The sequence below is a fragment of the Plectrocnemia conspersa genome, unplaced genomic scaffold, assembly GCF_051122295.1.
Source record: "Plectrocnemia conspersa isolate PC_06_02 unplaced genomic scaffold, ASM5112229v1 ptg000009l, whole genome shotgun sequence".
NCBI lineage: Eukaryota > Metazoa > Arthropoda > Insecta > Trichoptera > Polycentropodidae > Plectrocnemia > Plectrocnemia conspersa.
In genome coordinates this window covers 13,441,671-13,460,419 of record NW_028277173.1, presented here as the reverse complement: position 1 = coordinate 13,460,419, position 18,749 = coordinate 13,441,671, and the positions used below count along the sequence as shown (strand labels likewise).

The following is an 18,749-nucleotide window of genomic DNA, read 5'->3' as shown; positions in this document are numbered from 1 at the left end:
CTAAAATAGGGTGCTCTATTTAAAGTACGGTCAATACTATAGATACATTTTATAATTGCAACATTAATAATATATATATAGAATATCTCTATATACGAATACTTAACATACAATTAAAAATATCTTTGTATGTGTGTTTGTGCGCAGTTAATTATAGAATGAATTGTCAGGTTTTTATGTGGCTTTTTTCTATAATTAGAGCAATCGGAAAAAGCTTCAAAATATAGTTTAAGCTACGACTGATAAATAATTATTAAAATAGTATTTTTTTTATTTAATATTAAATTTAAAATGATTACAGTATTTATAAGCAATGTTTAAAGAGAAAAACTTCTACATTATAAAGCTCTTTTTAAAGCTGCTGAGGGGCGGTGTCGACAATCCGTAAACGGTCGGTAACTTTCGGTTGCGAGCTTTAAAGTGCTTTAGAGAGTCGCGATCGCGTCCCTTATTTTTGGCCGTTGCGGGCAATACATCAGTGCTTGAAAACACTATTTTTGCACGAGCCATCTAGTTTCTCAGCGGGTTAACCAAGCAAAAGGATATTTTCGACGATTGATATGAAAAGCTGGAAATGTATGTAATTCTATTTTGCCAGAATTAACTTTAGAAGTTGAAATATATATCTATAATATATTTTTTTTTATTTGAATTTAATTGTTTTTAATTGGAATATATTTATTCTACTAAAATTTATTATTTATAATTGAATGAAATTTATTTAATTGATATTAATTTAAGAAATGTACTAATAATAATCGTATTAGATTATAAAAGTTTATTATTTATAAGAACCATTTTATTAATTTCTTCTTTTATTATATTAAATAAAGATACGTATATAATAAATGGAATATTTAAAACACGTTTTATTTATTTAGTTTTCTTATATATTTTATTTATAATGTTATTAATTTTAAGATATAATTTCAAATAACTTGAGAAAAAAATATCCAGACGTTATGTATGGACAAAGGAGCTGCCAGTAAAAAATAGATGTCTAATGCGTGTAGACAAGGACTCCAAAAGGTTAATGTTACATTGTATAATGGCCATCATGACGCATTGGGGAAACCTGACAAGTCATGGTGGCCATAGTTTTAAAAAAAATAAAGACATCTGAACTTAGTATATTGAATATTTGCAAAAAAAACTTTTATGTTGTTGATATGAAGTGGATGATATTTTTAGTGGGATATAAACCGCTATATTTTTTTTAACTACAATTTTATTCATCAAAATATGTTCTATTTACAAAAATGGTATTTTACCAACGATTTAAAAATTAATGAATCCTTTGTTAATAAAAATATTTATTTTTAAGTTGCGATTATTGAATTTGGTATTTTGAAGAAATAAGTCTTAATGTTAAAATATACGATAATCTGTAAAAATTCCAATTCCTTCAATTTTGCAACAGTAATTATTAAGTATAAGGTCTCGCACTATCATAAAGCAATATTGCTCCAAATCGGTTTATTAACATCGGATGTTTTATGTTTAATTTTCTATGCATCCCCACAATCAATGAATCTATTGATAATTTCCCCAGAATACTACTATATGTTTTTAAACTATGTTTCGTAACATGTTTTGATAATAATTATCTACAATAATGTTTCCTTATTGTCTCTAAGAACTAACGAAGAACAGACTTCGAAACTTGGCTGTTATTGCCCTTCGGGCAGTACGCGTGGTACTCCCATTTTTTGTTCACCGATTATGTAGTATCCAGATTTAGTGAAACAGTTACAAGATAAATTTCTTTAATATGCTGCGAGTATCATAACAGCTGTTTGTGGATTAGCTTTAACAGTGTTTTTTTTTATTCAATAAAAATATTAACTATACTTGAAAAGCCTTTCACAAGTCAACCAAAGCATTGGCTCATGTTCAAATATCTCATAGGGTCTAATTTTAAACGAGGTTTAATAAAATGTCAATGCTAATACACAACATTCTCGCTCGACATGGCATTATACGACGGATTATGCGCTTTGTTTACATTTTCACATTATTTACACGAAACGTCAAAGACGAATAAAATAATAATAAGTATATACATCAAAGAACGACACAATTAAGCACTTCTCTTGGATACTTTATTAAAAATGAAAATAAAACTAAGCTTTTTTAACAAAAATAAAACGGAAATAATTTTGATTTTATATTTCGCTAATCGTCTCTAATAGGTATTTATTTTTTGATTATTATTTTTTTTTCGAAAACGGCACAGCGGAGATCTAATTAAATTTTGCATGTTCAAAAACCAACGAGCGCTTTTCGTGTATTAATAACGAGCCGGGGTTTCCAAGTCCCATATCCCTGGGCCGTTTCGCGTTTTCGCAATTAGTCCCGAAACCCCTTTTCGATTGCTAATTTTCTTTTTCTACGCCGAGTGAATTTTTGAATAAAGTTTTTTCGTTCCGTATCGGCGGACACCTTACCCGGACCGTTATTGTTAATTAAACGGCTTCTTCGTGAAATTTGATAATTTCGCTTTTGATAAATTTGCAAACGAGTGGACGCCCTTTAAAAGTCGACTGAGCGCCGCGATTCTTAATAATAAATTCAACGCGCCTTGTTTAAGGTTTCTTTTTTGGCCCTCGGGGCTATCCTATATCGCGCGGCCTATTTATTACCAGATGGGAAGTGTAACGCGAAATATTATACGCCATTTCGACTATAAACACTGTTGTGTATTATATAACAGTTGAATATATGTATGATACATACATATTTAAGGGAGGGTAAGGGTAGGCAAGACGGGGTTGCGGGGTAAGATGAATGTATGTGATGTTGGATATTTGGTAGCGTGACGTTGACATGCAACGGTGTCCGTCTAACACTACCCTTTTAATCACTAAAAATCTAATTTTTGATTTTTCACATAGCCTAAGAATCATATTCCTAAACCAGTACTACTCAAATGTTGGTTAGAGAATTAGCAAGTAAAAATAAATATTAATTTAAAATATTATTTTTATGGACGAGTCATGAACCTCTTCTTTGACAATGCAATATCATATGTTTGTCCAATCTTCAAAAGGAGGCAGAAGCAAGTGTCATTGGATAGCTTCCTAGTTGAAGTTACACGAAAAGAAAATTATTCCATTGAGCTATCATATAGTGAAAGATTGCAGTGATTCCAATTTGAATAATTTTTAAGTTTAATTATTTTTATAATAATATTTTAGGGTTGTGGAACTAATCAAATATCTTATGAAAAAAAATTGCTTTGATATACGAGTGTTTTGAAATACGAACACGTTTCAGAATTTTTTTAAAAGTTGAACGCAGAGATTTGAATTAAATAAAAATGAAATACACTAAAACATTGCACTGTGCATAGGTATTGCATATACAAAATTTGTTCTAATAAATATAATTTCAAATTCCGAAAATTTCATAGCGAATTCTGAATTATAAATATATAAAATATATGCAAATAAAATATTATTTCGAACAGAGACTAACGGTTACACAACGAGTAATCGCAGAAGGCAGAACAATAAGCAATGTAAAGAGTGATAACGCCTTAATGAAAGAAACCGATACACTCGGCCGGCAAACAAAAGATGGCGACTTCATCAAGGAATGTCCCAAAATTGGCGGCATCAATGTTGAGAATTGTTTTGTCGAATGTGGTGTGTATTTAGTTATTTTGCCTTGGTTTTGGCAAAAGACGATAAAATATGTGTGAAACTCTGCAATATTTAGATAACGGTGGAAAAAGTGAGTTTCATAAATTGTTCACTAGACCAACAAAAATGCGATAGCTGAAGTTATGGAAAGCTTTGCAACAAGATGAATATTCGATAGAAGTGATTCTATAAGAAACAACTAATTACTATATGCAGTCTCGATCATTGATGCAAAATTTGGAAAACAAATTTCAGTCGAATTTGTCGTCTAGCATACGGTCCAGGCCAACTCGACAAGAACCAAATCATAGCTTAATTCTAAAAATGAAATCCGAAATGAAAATTTTTGAAGAGAATGGCGCGCGAGGAAAAATTTTAGAGTCCGTATACACATTTTTGATTTTGATTTCACCAACGAGCGATCTCAATTGCAGGCAACTTTTGTACAAAAGATCGATTGAGACTAGTGGACGTGACTTTAAGTGATCTCTGTTTCCTCAAATCATATTTTAGACATCAAAACAACAATTTAATTTAATAATATTGTAAAATGGAATACCAACATTTTTATTTTCTATACTAACTAAAATTTTATACAATCATTATTTTCTGTTATTTTAATATTTTTTATACAATAAATAATAATGAATTAACTATCTTAAATAAGCTGTTTTATATTTTTAGTATGACCAAAAAATAATTTTAATTTTTCGGAATTCCGAAATTATTTATATTCGAATTACGATTTTTTTATTTCGTCAAAATTTGCAATCCCTAGCTGTGCGACATATACCTCGATGTTGTATTTAAGTAAAAGAGCAATTTACGGAAAATATTAAAGAAATATGAGTTGCGCGGCTAAATATATGGGTAAAATGGCAGTTTGATATTGAGTAACAAAATATTCATTCATATTTGGATTCCTGAAATTATAATAAACATATCTATCGAATACAGACATGCCACTCTTTATAGTAGCTCTCCCTAAAAACCAAAAAATAATAACATATATTTGCAAATATTTTATTTTACTTTTTTAATAAAAAAATCTTAGCACTGTGCTTGTAATTAAAAAGAACCGTTTCCATATCTCTTTCGACCGAACTATCTCGGCGAGTCGGGGCTGCACGAGAAAGAAGCATAATAACTGTCATTTTATCCACCCCAGAAAACAGGAGCTAATGTATGTCTTTCGCCCCCCGTAATAGACGCAGAGTTACACATTGTAGACTTAATTTACGGTCAAACTCCATTTTTCCTCCCCCAACAAAGTCATAAATTCGAAAAATAAAAATGAATCATCGAAAGACCAGGTGGACAAATTCAACATTGTCCATTATACACACGTTCTACAAACTAGAATAACTAATTAAATTGAATCCATATAATAATATATTTACTTATTAATATATAATTTACGACGTTAAATTGCAGAATAAAATATTAAGCGAGACGATGACATTTTTTTTGTTCTATATTACTATTCAAATTATATCAATCATTGAGCTTTGTATGACTAAAATAATACCGTGCGAGCTTATGGGTTATACTCATGCTATAATCTGAAACACACGCTCATTAAGGGTAGTTCGTCGTTTGAACGAGAGGGCGAAACGCGAGTTTCAATTACACGGTGCGTGTTACAACGACAAGAATAACATACATATGTATGTACGTATGTAAGTACAAGATGTTATGACGATGACTAAAGACAATATACCGTATAGTGTAATAGGTTGTCATAGTCCTAGCAGATTTTCATAGCTATGACGACAAAGATAAAAATAGATAAATCAATCAAGCACAGATGTTTATCGAGCTTAATCGATCGCAATATTCAAAGGTCTTGCGAACCAAGCCGGTTATTATAACATTCATGCTTTTATACATTCATGTATATAAATTCACGTCAATCTGTAACACTAGATGCATTGTTTTCTGTCATTTTCATAATTATAACATATTAAACTAAAACCTGAACAGCTTATGATAATCTTCAAGAAGAAAAGTAAAAACGCAGACTGACATTAAACTATGTTAGAAAATCTTATTCATTAAAAAAAATACTGCAATGCAAAGTTCTGGACTGGTCCAAGATAATACGTATTTATTATATTTTCGGATGTAGAAGAAAAAACATAAAACGATTATATTTAACTAATATTAAAGTAAACTCATACCCTCAATTATAAAAGGGATACACAAATTGCTTCTATTATATGATACATTGTTTACAAAAACTTATTCGTATACAATCTACGTATGTACCTAGTAAAAGTTAGGCTAGATTCGGTTTCGTCAATGACGTCTTCAACAGAAACCGTGTAGTTAGAGTGGTAACAATTTTCTGTCGGGCGGTTTGGCAAATTTTCGCAGTTTAATAAGTTAAACTCCCTCTCGTTAACTTTACTGATCAGAGCTTCCTAAACATGTGGCCGCACACTCTCCCGTTACGGAAAAGTTTTAACGAGATGGTCATCCTCATTGAACCGGAAGGTTGGCTTGAGATTGACCATTGAAACCGACTATGTAGTTCGGAATTGTTCAAATGTATGAAACGAAAATTCGATTCGGAAAAATTAGTGTTGACACAATGTCCCGAGTATTTTTTCAACTAAAGCGAATCGAACCAACAAACACAACTGATCCATGCAAATCCACCAATCCGGGAGAGTAGACATCTGTCATGATTACTCGGAACATCAATACAAAAAACCGCATCCGATTGTGGTAAACAATGAATGGCATACTTAAATCATAAAATCACTAAAACGTTAAATATAACCGCAACACTCGAGACCGGCTATCAAAAGCCGATTTTCTTGAACTTGTGTCGGTGACAAATAACTCTACAAGATTTTTTAGGGTATCGCATTTTATATTTGTACATATAAAATTACACGCTTATTTTAACGATATTGTTTGTTTTTTTCGAATAAAATTTTGTTTTTAGTTATCTTCTTTAAATTTTTGGAAATATTATTTTTTTGCGGTACAAATTTTGTCTCTTTTTACAATAATTTTACAAATATTTTTGGCAAAAAGTTTAATTACAGCGAAATTATGTAGATAATAATTACATTTGTAATTGATTGATTTTAATCATCATTAGTAGAAAAAGTTAAACTCAGATTAACAAAAAATGACTCATAATTCATTTAGAACGCCCCTTCATATCTATTCTAGCATATAATAGTAACTAAGTTATCTTGATTTCAACGTCATATAAACGATCTTTGATTTTTCAGATAGCCTAATCTTTCAGTTAGTGTTTTATTAATAATAGTTCTGGACACTTATTGCCATTATCAATGAAGTTTTTAACGAGCTCACCTATGACAAAAGATGGCTTTTCACTCCATTATGAATGACACTTATTCCTTGTAATTTTCATAACACTTGTCAGTTTATAACATCAGTACCATAAATATAAAACTTAATGATTAATTTCAGCAAGTTTTTTCGCACGCGCAGAAAAAACGAATTGACTCCTCGCATGTGGATTAATAACATTTTATATTTTATAGACGGAGTTTTATAGTTTATATACAATGATTTAGTCTTTTCTTACGCTGTGCGTCGAATAATTATCATTTGTAAAGACTACCATTAGCATTATTTTAGTAACATATTAATTTTGAGTGGCACAATTTGTTTTAATGCACTTTAAAAGTTAACCTTTTAAGCTCGCCAGTGTCCACCTAGATAAGGCAGAGACCAGTCACGACCCACTAATGGTCACGACCGGTGAGACACAGAAACCGAGGAAAGCCGCGTACGTGAGCGCGATACCGGATAATTTGGAAATGTGTTAATCATACGGAAGACGTCCAGGCGATAAATAACTTCGGGGGCAGCCAGTTCAGGGCAAAAAAGTACACGCACGAGATATTTTCATTATTTGCGCCAAGTCTTCGTGAAGGCCCAACTATACGATCTATAGCGTAAGAAGATTTTTGATTGCACGTTTGAGTAAGAATTAGAGCGGAAATATATTTATATATATATATACATACAATGTATATAATAAGTATATTTGGATTAATTTAAAATTTACCGGAATTACTTAGACTGCGAGCATTGATATTCTGGCCGCGACGGTAAGAAATTGGAGACGCGATCGTGGCTCTCTATGTCTCACGTACCGTGCCACAACGGAAGGTTACAAAGTCACATAATAATATAAAAAAAATATCCAACGATGTAAAATAAAGTTACATAATATAACAAAATTTTTACCAGTAATTTAAAACGATTTAATGTATATATAAATTTACACATTGATAACAAAAAGGCTAGTTTCAATAAAATATCGTATTTAGATTCGATGAATAGAATTATTTAAGATTTTCGACAATTTTTTTATTATCAAAATACTTGAAAAATAATTGTTTTTCATTTCTATAATTATTTAAGATATTATGATAATTACAAAACCTTATTCAAGATCTAAGCGCTCAGTTTTTTCGATGCAAAATACTGAAGACCAAGTACACGAAAATAAAGCGACTGATTACTTAATATTATTTAAAGTTAATAATTATTATTAATAATTATTGCCTCATTGTTATTCCTCAATTTTATGCAGTCCATATATTATATTGAGATAATTCCAATAATTCGATTATGGCTCAGGTTTAGAAAAGATCTCAAGCGAAGATATTCCAAGTCTCTTGTTACGATGTGGACCCTATAATCCCGGGCCGATTTTGCTCATTCCAGCTGCGTATCGCCCGCCTTTGGGGAGGCTTTTCTGGCGGTAAAAGAGTTATGTTTTTGCGGCCGAAGAAGACGCATCCGAGTAATCCCGTATACCACCCTAATTCAATGCGCGGCGGGCGATCCGATTCACGGCCGGCGTAAATTATGATTATTTTCTGTCGGGGCCGAGTTGCAAAAACACAATTTATGACGTTACGCCCGAGGAGCACGCACAATTTTAAGTTTTTATATAGTGCCTCCGATATATGGAAGAAAGGAGTGTGATGCGCCACTATTGTTGCCCCTACGGTCATGGGCCAGTGGCGTGTGAATTGGGAATCGCAAAAAAATACTGTGTGTAATATATTCATAAAAGAAAAAGAGCTTTTCGCAGAATTCATATAATATATTCATATACTATCAATAATAGAGCTAATAAAAAAATTGCATGACGTACTAAATTTGAGATAATTTATTACGCCGGGAAAAATACATACACCATTATAGTGGATTTACGATGCTTTTATTCAATTTTAAAGCTGAAATTTAATTGTATAACGTTCAAGTTTAAGTTATCTTTATGCCTTAAGAACCGCCGATATATTTATGTATTACATCGCGAATTTAACATTCATTATCTACAACAAAAGTTTTTCATTTATAAAGCCCGATAGCAGCAGTTCACACATTATTCATAAGGTTAACGACAAAATGTGTCACATTCGTAGTCGTTAATTTGTAACTCGGTATAAATTAAACTTTACAAAGGGTCGAAACTCTAAATTGCACGTATGAGCTATCCGCGCTCGAAATTTAATAATTATATAATATTAATTTTACATATGACGATACAGTTGTGTGTAAGCTCACATTAAATATTCATTTGATAGAATTTCTACACAAAACACAATACGTATTAAAGATTTAATCTCCATAACAGTATTCATTAGTCCATATTTAAGTATTGTATAATAAATAAATAATCATATACACTAATAAAATAAATTTAAAAAAATATGTTTTGCTTCTAGTAGCTCTGAAATTAAGCATAATTTAATACAAATATTACTTTGGAACAGATCTTTTAAGCCTTTAATGTGTATTGTTAACTTTAAATTTGTTATTACTATTGTGATTATTTTAAACACAAACATTTATATCTGTAATATAGAACAATAAAACGCGTGGCTGTGTGTGTCACAAGAACTTATTCCAAGCGGTAAACAGTAGTGATGTGACCTTTGCACATCTCATTCTGGCTGGCGTTTCAAGATTAACTGTGCTAGTTTCTGCTTAATTTTAAAGTTTCAAAAAAATGACCTGAATAGCGACGTGCTGACGATTACGTGCTACTACAATACGCGAAGAGATGATAATAAAAATATTGTACACAGCCTAGTATTGAAATAAATATGTAATAACAGGATGAATAAAATTAATTATAATTAATAAATATAAGGTAAGACAAACATAAGTTTTATGTTTGTATTTCGATACAAACATAAAACTTATGTTTATAACGAGATAATATCTCACATCATTTGTGACCTTAAGTGTAAATTATCTAAATAAGCCAACACTGTATTGTTTGACTACTTTTATATTTATGTATCTGAAAGTTTTTATTTATTTAAATAAATGTACATAGCATAACAGCTTTACGCCAATTCACCTTGCACAGAAAATTATATGGGAAATGAAAATGGATAATATTTATATTGCCTCATTCACAGGTATCTGCGAATTTTTTTTACCTTTTTCTATTAAAAGTGAGTCGGTTGAATTTTTTGACAACCAGATCAAAAAAGCATGCTCGAGGGTACTGCGCACTAGGTGATTATACAAGGTACACAGTGATTACTATATACTATATTGGACAATACAATACTTGCAAGCAAAAATGAGATGCCCATCTTTTAAATGACACCGATTGAAGATACTTATAAGAGTATATATGAAAAATTTACTTTGTAAGCAGTTTTACGCGACTCATCACCACTTATACAAAAAATGTTTGCATGGAAAGCGATTTTATTTTTGTTTGTGATATTTAAGCTACCAACTCGAAACCAACCATCATTGTTAGCATAACGACCCGCAAATTTTAGTGCCGAACTATGCCTTAGAACTTGTAATGACATCCATGTACAACAATTTAAATCAATTATTTTTTAATAGATACGTTAAATAAGAACTATACCAGTTAAATGGCTGTTAATTTTTACAAATTGTATACTTATCTGCCTTCATCTTCAACGGGTAAAATATTTGTAATATAATATTACCGATAATAATAAACGGTTACGTCAACGGTCATCTTTAAAAACAACTTTTATCATCTACAAGCGATTAAATAACAATTCATTTGATTGACAACGAATGATCAAATGACAAAAAAGTAACTCGAGAAGAATTTATATTATCTCAGTTCTAATTACAAATAGATTGCGATATGTTTATATTTGATTTATTTATATAATAGACTTATTCGATTTCAATATGTTTATATACATTATCTCGATATTCCTAATTGTTAATTTGCAACATCAGAGTAAACAATGCAACTGAGCATCTCAAACGTTTTTTTTCTTATTAGTAATAACCACAGTGAGTCAACTAAAACGAAACTAACGCGTATCAGGTTACACGCTAAAATTCACGCCTTAGAAAAACATCCAAGAACTATATAAATAATTCTAAAGTGCGATAACAACGCCTTATCGCTAAGACTCGACGAAGTCGCCGGTAAAAATGTCTCAATGGTCGCTTGCAATCACAAAGAACTATACATATACTCATGTAAGCATACCGAGAAGTTGACGCAACACAACTCCAGCGATAGTGAGTCATCCGTCATTTATTCCGATTGAGCAAATTAACGGCACTAGAAAAGAGCGATTGCCAATATTCATAAATCATTATTAGTAATTTTATTGTTGTGGTAGTTCTTAGACTGAGTCGATTACTAGAAAAATTAGTTATGTAGGTAAGAAACTACATATAATATATAATTGCGGTGGACGATCACGTGTTATGAAACGTGTTATCAAAAGAAAACTGATTCAGACAATATAAAATGCAGGGTCAGATTTAAAATTCACCTGTATCTGTAATTAAAAATATATGGCACACTATGACGTGCGAAAAAGTATCATTTCTCAAGTAATTGAAAAGCAAGATAAAAAACTGGAATTCATGTGTAAATATATTAATCAAATAGAAATAAAATGTAATCATTGTGGAAATATAACTTCAGTATAATCGCAGAAATATGAAGAATTTCAAATGTTTGAGCAAACAGACATACTTTTTTAACATGACTTCAGAAAAAAAATGAATGATCTTATTGAAATACACAAGTAAAATAAACAAAATTTATCTTTTAACCCTTTGCACTCGTATTTTTTTTTTGGTTGGGGTAGCGCCAGCTCGTATTTAATTTCAAGACTTTTTTTATGTTCAATTTTTGGAAGTAAAAATGAAATAAAACATGTTTTGATTATTCTTTTTACAAATTAAAATTAATACAGCGAAAGATTGATAGTTTGTCAGTATTTTAGTTAAAAAAAGATAAATTAAATATTTAAAATATATTATAATTTTAATACTTTAATCGGAAAATAACTTTTTTTATTGTACTTTTTTAAATAATTTGTAAAACGATAACCATGAAACTTAGAAAAGAATAATTTATTAAAATGCGTTCACGAAGAATTGTACTTACTATTCACAAAAAATAAATGACATAGTATTAGGTATACATAGTATAGGAAGGTAAATGTAATGATGTTTTTAGATGATTTTTCGTCCATCGCAATCAAATGCGCGGTAAAACAAATAAATGAATTATTTAAAAAAACAGCTGAGTGATGTAGCGGCAGGGGTTTATAACCATTAAGAAATTTGTAAATAGCTAGATGTCATATGAATTCTAAATAATTAAAATATTGGACTGCTTGTATTTTTTTTGCACCTATCGTTTATTATCTTGCTCAATGCGCCTATTATCTTGCGCATCGCGCTCGTTCTATAGCGTTTAGCGCTCATAACATCGATCAACAATTTGCGTTCATACATAAAAATAATGGTTACAATAAAATTTAATCAAGATTAAAATAACAAAGAGCACAAGTTTTTTACTTGTTGTTTTTTTTTCTTAGTAAAACCTTAGTTTTAGTTTTTTTAATTGTTGTTTTTTCTTGGTAAATAGTTAATATATTCCCATTAACAAGTTTTAGACTTTTTAGAAAATCAGATTACAATAAACGTATTATAAAAAATAAAAAAATATACTGTTAGTTAAATAAAACATATAATAACATATAATAACGTTTTAAAACATATTTAATACGAAAAATTGTTATGCACCTTACAATAAATAAAACACAAACAATATGCACATCAGCACATATGTTTTAAGCAAAAGGATACATTTTGACGATTTAACCAATGATTTTTAAAAGAGAATTTAACACTTTTGACGCTAAGTTGTCGATAATGAGATTCCGAATAAAGTAAAGCGAAGGTCCATATATAAAGGAGAATGTAGATTAGGAAATATGGTTCTAGGACACTAACCGCCTGGAAATATACCCCTTGGACAATAACCCCCCGTCAAAACCCCCCTGGACATTGACCCCCCGTGCAAATAACCCCCTGACAATTAACCCACCATGCAAATAGCCCCCCTGACAATTAACCCCCGCCACGTATAAAGATAATACAGATATTACTTAACACGTCTCGTGACGCTCTATTATACTTAATAAAACATATACTGACGCCATTACCAAAGTTTAAATGTATTATACATACATATGTATCTAGCCTAATAATATTTTTTATTTTTTTTAATACTCTTTATAACAATTTTGCTCGCACCGGTCACCGGTACAAAATATACAATACGTATATTTTCTTCGTAAATGTGTTAATTTTATTGATATTTTAAAAATTCTGTATTTTGCTGAATGAAATAAATTAGTATTGATACTGATTATTCGTATTAAACATTATTTTATTAAAATAATGATCATTTATTATAAATGTCAATGTCATGTTAATGTCCAGGGGAGTTTTGATGGGGGATATGTGTCCAGGGGGTATTTGTCCTGCGTTTACGTGCACTTAGGATAGGAATATTTAGGATACGAAAAAGAAGGCCAAATTAAATTAGATATTTTTTAATATATTCACTGTCTATGGCAGAGGTCAGAAAATTACGGCCAAATCCAGCCCTCTGCTTATTTTAATCTGCTTATTTAAGTAATTGTTAGATTTGACATATAAAAAAATCTAACAATCTAACAATCGAGTTAAGGAGCTAGCTATGTATCACCTTATAAGGTGCACCTATTGCTTTGTATTTCACCGTGACGTTATGAACTTTAAATTTGACAGCATCTTCAGTGCCCACGTAACGCCTTTTGCAATAGATTTGTTCGTTTACCAGTTTTTTGGCGAGAACAGTTGCTAAAAGATAAGCACATTGTGTGTAACATCAATAGACAACTAAATATCAGGTTTTTTTTAACTCAATTCGGTGGTTTTAAATTATTTTCGACTCTTAACACCATTGCTGAATTCAGGCTTTTGAATGGCTCTCTAAGTCAAAATATTACATGTAGCCTTTGCCAAATAGTTAATATTATGTATAAATAAAGGGTTATGTATAAATAGTAGCAGTATTTATCCATTTTTAAAGGCTTCTGCAAACAGTAAGTTACTAAGTAAGTTACTGGTTTGCACAAAATTATTTATTCAAGCAGTCAATGCTATGTTTAAGTGACTGAAAAATTAGTTTTGATGAATAGTTTGCATGGAACAACTACAAATGAAAATATTATTAATAAAGTTGAAAAACGTTTACAAAGTACATTTTAAAGTGAATTTCGAATAAAATGTGTAACATCTGATATTAAATAGATTTGAGAATTAGCCTTTGCTGCAGATATCATGAGATTTTTTAACTGATTGAACTTAGAGCTAAAAAGAAAAACAGTGCTTATATTTAAAATTTACACCACATTTGAATATTTGAGAGAAATGATAAAGCTCATTTTAATTTTGCTTCCTGGCCCGCTGAGCTTAAAATATTTACGATCTGGTCCTTCACAAGAAAGGTTTGCCGACCCCTGGTCTATGATATTAGACGAGTAAAATAACCTTGTCTATATTCTTCAGTCATATGTTTTACAGAGAGATTTTCAAAGTGCGTCATGGCGATTTTACAACTTTATATTTAGATTGTCTTTTATAACCGGAATGTCGCAGTCCTTAAGGCGTTGAACTGATATTTAAGAGGCTATCGGTTCAGGTCCCCGCAGCAAACTAAACATTTTAATAATAGGAATGCGCTAATATTAAAATGAATAATAGGAATGCGCTATTATTAAAATTAGGCCCTAGCTGCTAAGCGAAATCTATTGATTTTAAGCTGTAATTATAGTTAACAATATATAATAGATATCACTAATTTACAAACTGTGTTTTAAATCTTATCCAATTAAACGTGTAAGTGTTTAATATGTTCTGCATAAACGGCTTTTAACAATAGCTTTTCAATGACGCATATTTGAGTCATCCACATGTAGAGTGTTAAATATGGATAAATTTATATAAGTACAAAACAATCCTAAAACTCACTGAAAAAATATGTCTTACAATACTTTTAACCCTTTCACCGCGGATGACTTCTATGGGTGTCATCAAGAAAATTGCCAGTACTCATTGGAAATTTAAAGGTGCCGTAAACATTTGAGCCTAATAAAATGGCTTTTTAGTATAATTTAAGGCTGTAAATCACTAGAATTATTTAAGCCATAATATTTTAAAAAATATGGTATGAATAGGTGCCCCCACATATTAACGAATTTCGAAATGGCGCTCAAAAATATCAGCTGTGGTGATAATCTAAATGCAATCGGGGCCAGGCCCACCCAATTTTTTTGTACATAAAAAATATTAGGTGGGGTCGGTAAAGTTTTATTATATTTTGTGAAAATGATAAAATTTTCTATTTAGACAAATATTCTACAAGTTTTTTGTATGTATTTGCCCATTTGAGGCAGAAATGATAAATATTACATTGTTTTTTTTGTGGGGATCTGTTTTGGATTGGCAGGCGTTTTTACACCTAGAGCGAACCAGCGTAGTTTGGCCTCGTGGATTGATTTTTGAATTTTTAAGTTGTGAATTTATTAAAACAGTTTTTAATAATATAAATAACAATTACATTGAAAGATTATCCTAAGACTTGAAACTTTAAATACTTGTACAATATTTAAAATTGATAGAAATAGTCTTAGCATAAACGCATACTGTCACAGTAATAATATCACGGTTAATATCAAATTCATCGTAACGTCCTTAAAAATTCATTATCATATCGTCATTCGTAATTATATGGATAATTTTTAAAATAAAATCAATATATGTATTTATAAATAATTTAAACACAGATTACTAATTCTGTTTTACATAATTTAGTAATTTACTAACTAAAAAATAAATTAAATGTGTCGAGACCAATATTATCATTTGAGTTGAGTACCCAGGTCGATAGTTGTCAATCGCTCATGTTATTAGTGCGAGCGAGTAAGCGAGCTCTGCTTGCATAACGGCATCTCGCTCTTTTTTCCGTCTTACAAATTTTATTTTTATTTCATAACAGACACACAATATAAAGTAATAATTATGCACAATTAGAGCATATGATCCTGTTTCATCCCATATCATAAAAATATAGATGCCCTTTTAAGGAAAAAATCAGTTTTTGAGCAATAATCGACAACCTAAATCTGTCAGTCTAGCGCGATGCCGTCCTAACACCGCGCGCTCTGACCATGTTCCGATGAAAAATTTTACAATAAACTTACACTTGTAAATTTAAAATTATTGAGTTATTTGCATTAGTTAAAAATTCAATATTACTGAAATGTGTTTAACAGAAGTCTTTTTACTATTAATAAATTTAAATTTTCAAAATTTGCTTGAACACAAAGCCAATAAATGAACTCAAAGTTTTGTCGACATATTGTCGACGTTCGAGTGCAACGCTTGAAATACGATGTCGACACATAGTCGACTTACGAGCGCAAAGGGTTAACTAATATTTTGGACACGTCGCAGGATTGTGCAAAAATATTGTGAATGACTGTGTTCCCACTATTTTTCTGCTGTACTCAATATAATTTACAATTTTGTAATACAGTAGGTTCTCGAGTTACGCGGTATCTACTTACGCGGATTCGTAGTTACGCGGTTAAAAATTTCGAAAATTTAAAATTTGTTATAATATCGATGTTGATATAGATTTGCGCGTAAATTTTTGTTCCTGGTTGATAATGCACCGGGACATCCACCGTGTGATCACGAACATATCAAAATAGCATTTTTGCCCCCAAATACGACCTCTATAATATTATACAACCTATGGATCAAGGTCTAATACAAAGCTTTAAAAAATATTACTTAAGGACAACTTTTAGAAATTCCATAAAGGTAACTGAAGGGCAAAACAGTATATCACTCACACAGTTTTTGAAAGAACACAATATTTATGAAGCTGTTAAAAATATTGGTGTTGCCTGGAATGAAATTGCAAAGTCTACCATGAAAAACGTTTGGAAGAAGCTTACTCCTCAATTTTTTGAAGTTGTTGAAGACCCCATGCAGGAAGATAACATAATTAATGATCTTGTTGAAATGACAAACCAATTAAATTTAAATCTAAATGAAAATGATTTCATTGAATTGTTAGAAAGTCATAGAGTGGAATTAAACAATGAAGATTTAATAGAACTTGAAGAATATAGAAACAACGGCGGTGATTCGGAGGAGGAAGTCAAAGAAACAAAAGAATTTGAGTACAAAAAATGAAAGAATGCCTCAATTTGATAGACCAAGGAATGGCTGGTTTAAAAGCACAAGATCCCTACATTGATCGGTTTGAGAAAGCCAATAAAGCAGTTCAGGACGCTATTTCCTGTTATAAAAATATCTATTATGAGAAAAAAAATACAATCTTCACTGGATAAGTACGGTTTCTTATTAGATAAAAGAAATCCAACACCTAAAGATATTGAAATGGAATAGTATAGACATTATGAAATGATATTTTAATGAATATGTATGTATAAATATTATTTTTGTTTCTCATTTTATTTTGTAAAAAAAGTTAAGATTATAATGTATGTAGACATTTTACACATAGAATAAATTTTTATAATGCTTTTATTTTCATTTTAACTTAATGTATACATACAAGAAGACGGCATTTAGTTCTTTTAAGTATCGTTCGGATGATTGGGGGAATGTATTAATATTTAATACATATCGGATGAGTATTCCTCTACTTACGCGATTTTCGACTTACGCGAATTTTTCTGGAACGAATTAACCGCGTAAGTCGAGAACTTACTGTATATTATAAAAACGACTTATTATTTTAAGAACATAAGCTATTGAATATATATAAGGGTATCAACATAAAGTCAATGCGAAACCCAACACGATAGACCAGTGGAATAAGTCGCCGACTAATATATAAAAGACTACTTTGACCTAGTGTCCAGATCAAAATTAGTGATTATTATTTAATTATAATTCCGACCGATAAAAACATATTGAATTTTCTTAGATTTTCATAATCTCACGGATGAATAATTAAAATAAAATCAAGGTAAGTCATGTATAGTGACTAGTGATTGTGAATTCTCGACTTTTTTAGATTCTCGACTTTTTTAGATTCTCGAGATTAAAAATTTCTTTGTAGCAATTTATTTTAAATTTTTTTAGAGCATTAAATAAAAATTTGAATATACCTTCTGAGCTTAAAATATTATCATATTGTTGGCTTATGATCTTCACTGTTACTTTAATAGGTTTTGATTTATGATTTAATTTTAAATGAAAATTTTGAAATATTCTCAAGATTCTCATAAACATTTTTGGAAAAACAATATTTTCGAAACTTTAAAATAAAAATTTTATATGAAAAGAGTATTAAATTTATTAAGAATTTTTCGAGAATTCTCGATCGCATTTATTGATTCTAAGCTGTAATATTTTTTATTTATAATAAAATACTTTACTAATTTACGGAATTTGATGCATTTGATTTTATTGAGTCTGTCATATCGCGAAGGAAGATTTACAATAAATAACCAATCAGTGACAAAATTGATTTTAAAACATTAAAATAACTTGATCAAAAAATAATATATAAAGCAATTGTGTGTCTGATTCAAGCAGTGGGTTGAATGAAACATATTTTACTCTGTTTTAAATTAACTAGAACACTTGAATTATACGTCGTTTCACATCTGTATTTGAAATTAAACAAACCTATTTCTCAATTTTATTGTTCCTGCTAGTTAAAATCATTTAATTTACAGTTAGTTT

At 30.2% G+C, this 18,749-nt stretch overlaps 1 protein-coding gene across 2 annotated transcripts in view; it reads right to left on the bottom strand.

Annotated features, from left to right (window-relative positions):
• Positions 1-18,749, bottom strand: part of shg (DE-cadherin) — a 356,238-nt gene that overhangs the window by 336,285 nt on the left and 1,204 nt on the right. The gene's annotated exons all lie outside the window — the stretch shown is intronic.